This window comes from Rutidosis leptorrhynchoides, chromosome 3 (assembly GCF_046630445.1).
Source record: "Rutidosis leptorrhynchoides isolate AG116_Rl617_1_P2 chromosome 3, CSIRO_AGI_Rlap_v1, whole genome shotgun sequence".
Lineage (NCBI taxonomy): Eukaryota > Viridiplantae > Streptophyta > Magnoliopsida > Asterales > Asteraceae > Rutidosis > Rutidosis leptorrhynchoides.
Genome location: NC_092335.1, coordinates 425,583,126 through 425,586,371, shown reverse-complemented (window position 1 = coordinate 425,586,371; position 3,246 = coordinate 425,583,126).

Genomic DNA, 3,246 nt, shown 5'->3' with positions numbered 1-3,246 from the left:
ACGATTTGTTAAACTTTGCGAATGGGCAGTTGATTTAAAGAAAAGAGTCAACAAAGTTCCGACTCTGAATGCTGCCGAAAAGGCGTGTGTAGAGGCTATTCGGGGGTTTGAGTTTCCTCAGCATCCATACCCAGAGGCTATGCTCGTGTTGGGTGGAGTCAGCCACCAATGGCCAGACCCGAATATCAAGCCTGTGCTTCGTTTTAATGGAGCAGGTGAAGACTGGTCTCCGCCAATTGTTATGTCGCTAGGTTGATTTACGGTATACTAACCTTATTTTTGTTTGATGTTTGTACAACAGTGATGGAGTTTGCTACCTTTTTGGGTTTTGGGGATCTTTCAGACATCTGGGTGGAGAGTGTCCCGGTGAATCAGGAGGAGCAGCCGGATGTGGTGCCGCAGGATTTGGAGCACGATGCTGGTGATGGTGCTGACCTGAATCTTCCCTGTCCTGAGGTTCCGGGTGACAATGCTGTGGTGAAGAGGAGAATTCATGAGCTCCCTCAGCTTCGTAAGAAGTCTAAAGGTGACTCTTGTTTCATGAAAACGAACATCTCTCCTCTCATTGCTTGTCTCTTAGGTAGTAAACATTTTAATTTGTCTTTGATTATTTATATATTTTTTTCAGTCACTGCTGAGCCGTCTGTGACCGAGACGGAGCCTTTGAACATAGGCGATGCTGAACATTTTGACCTGGAGAGCATTGATGAAATGCACTTCCGGGTGCCTATTGGTGATGATCTTGTTCGTGCTTTTTCTCAGTTGGATATTAACTATCCCAGTTGTGCAAGCTTTCTGGAAAAAGAGGTTTCTTCCTCCCTTGCCCATTCGGCGTCTGCCCTTTCTTGCGAAGAATCTTTGGCTATTCGCACTCGCCCGTTGATGGCGTTGAATACGCTTATTCAAGATGGGTTTAACAGGGAAAGGCGAGGGGCAGACTTGGAGCGCCAACTCGTAGATGCTCGTCTTGAGTTATCTCAGGCTCCACTTGCCCGGGAAGCCGTCCAGAGTTTGGAGACTCAGCTGAGGGTGGCCAAGGAGGGACTCAGCCAGAAGGAGAGTGAGCTTGCTGTCGCTCGAGAAGAGTGTGCTGCTGGTCGAGAAGAGTGTAAACGTTTGCGTGGCACTTTCCCTGCCGTTCTAAAAAAAGCTATCAACTCGCCTACTGTAAAGGTGCCTTTTGAGGACTATTTGAACAGCATCGCGTCGGCCCACTTTACTCATGCTGTCATGCTGATACAGAAGCATCACACTAGTGGGGTCACCTCCTTTCATTCCGAGATTGCTCAGAAGTTGAATCCATCTGCCATGGAGTCGGTTCAGGCTGCTGCGAATGCTTTGAAGGAAATTCGCTTTGGCAGCTTTGAAGACCTTTGTACCAATGACAACACGACCGCTCAACAGCTCTTGGATTTTAATTTATGAAAATTTGTATTGCACGGTTGTGCATTTTTTGGGTTAAACTTGTAATTATTCGCGTACAGTTGTTTGATGAAATATTAATTTCAAGTATTTTGTATATTTTTCTTGAATTGAACTAGTTCATATCTTCGTATGTATGCCTAGGAATACATTTGTATTAGTTTTGGCGTGTACACCGTGCAGTCACGCGTGTTTATGCCATCTACTCATTGGCCGTTTATCAGTATAAACTCGTACCAGCGAGGGCTAGGCGACACCTCTTAAGGGGGTACAAAACGTGCATGGGACTTATTTGGATGTCAGAATCCGTTTTGCCACTGGACGTTTATAATTGTTTGAACATTGTTGTGAATAACATAATGACAAAGTTATTGCAAATGATAAAAAGCTTTTTATTAATTCCTTGAAAGGGAAATTACATTCGTCAGATCTTTTATTACAAGAAACAAAAGATAAAAATCAAGATAACCGTGAATTGAGGTGATCAAGTTCAATCACGGTACCTATCGAAACCTCAGTTGCTATTTTAGCCACTTTCATTTTCCTCAACCGCCATCTTGTCTCGGTTGGAACTTTCACGACTTTCGGTCCTTGACCATTTGAGTGTCGGGCGAAGCGGTTTAACCTTTCCGCGCGTTCCTTTAAGAGGTTTTTATCACTCTGATCGGCGACGCCTGCCGGCAACTGCCTTCTCTGCTTTATGAAGCATGTTTGCACTTTGGTTACCGGGATGTGCCGTTGGGGAGAAAAAGGTTTGTCTTCTAAGAACCGAGACACGTTCCTCTTCCATGACATGGGTTGTCCTTTGTGACTCGTCATTTTGCCTGTCTTGAATAGCTTCATTGCCGGAAAAAGGGTGTCGGGTGGATTGAACCGTTACCACGCCTTGCCGGGTGAGGAGATTGAGTATACCGTGAGCAGTGAATGCTATGGCGCCGAACTTTTTGAAAAATTGTCTCCCCAGTATTACGTTCGTCGCAGTCACAGATGTGATGACCCGAAAATTTCTGATCAAATTTAAACTTAATCTTTAACGTTTCCGACACGATAAGCAAAGTCTATGAAGTTGAATCTCAAAATTTTGAACTATTCAATTAACCTTCGATTGTTCTCAACGATTCGCGAACAATTATATGTAAATAGATACATATACTATAACTTGAAAACGTAACAAAGTGTTAAGTAAACGATACTGTGCATTAAACTTATTGGTTTGATTATCTGATTGATATATTTAACTATGAAGTTAAAAGATTATGCTAAACGATTGAATTAAAGGATATATACATAATTTCAAGTTATTTAGTAAATGATAGTAACATTCGTTTGATATTGAGATAAGTTAACTAAAACGTTTAAGATGAACAAGTAAAACACTAATTTACTACAGTATTTTCGAATTGCTACAGTACCCGAAAAAGCTACAGTGTTTTCAAAAATCACTATTTGCTACAGTAAAAATGACTTGCTACAGTAAACACTATTTGCTACAGTGAAAACGACTTTGCTACAGTAAAACACTATTTGCTACAGTACTATTTGCTACAGTAAAACACTATTTGATGTCGACAAACTAGAAGTTAAAAGAATGTGAGCTGGATCAGAGGGCCATGCGATCGCATGGCCTTGATGCCCAAAAACCATGCGATCGCATGGGGTACTTTTTCAGGCCACATCTATAAATTCCAGTGTTTTCGCTCGATTTAAATGACACACATACACAAATATATATATACTCCGTAATATTATTTATTATTATTATTATTATTATTATTATTATTATTATTATTATTATTATTATTATTATTATTATTATTATTATTA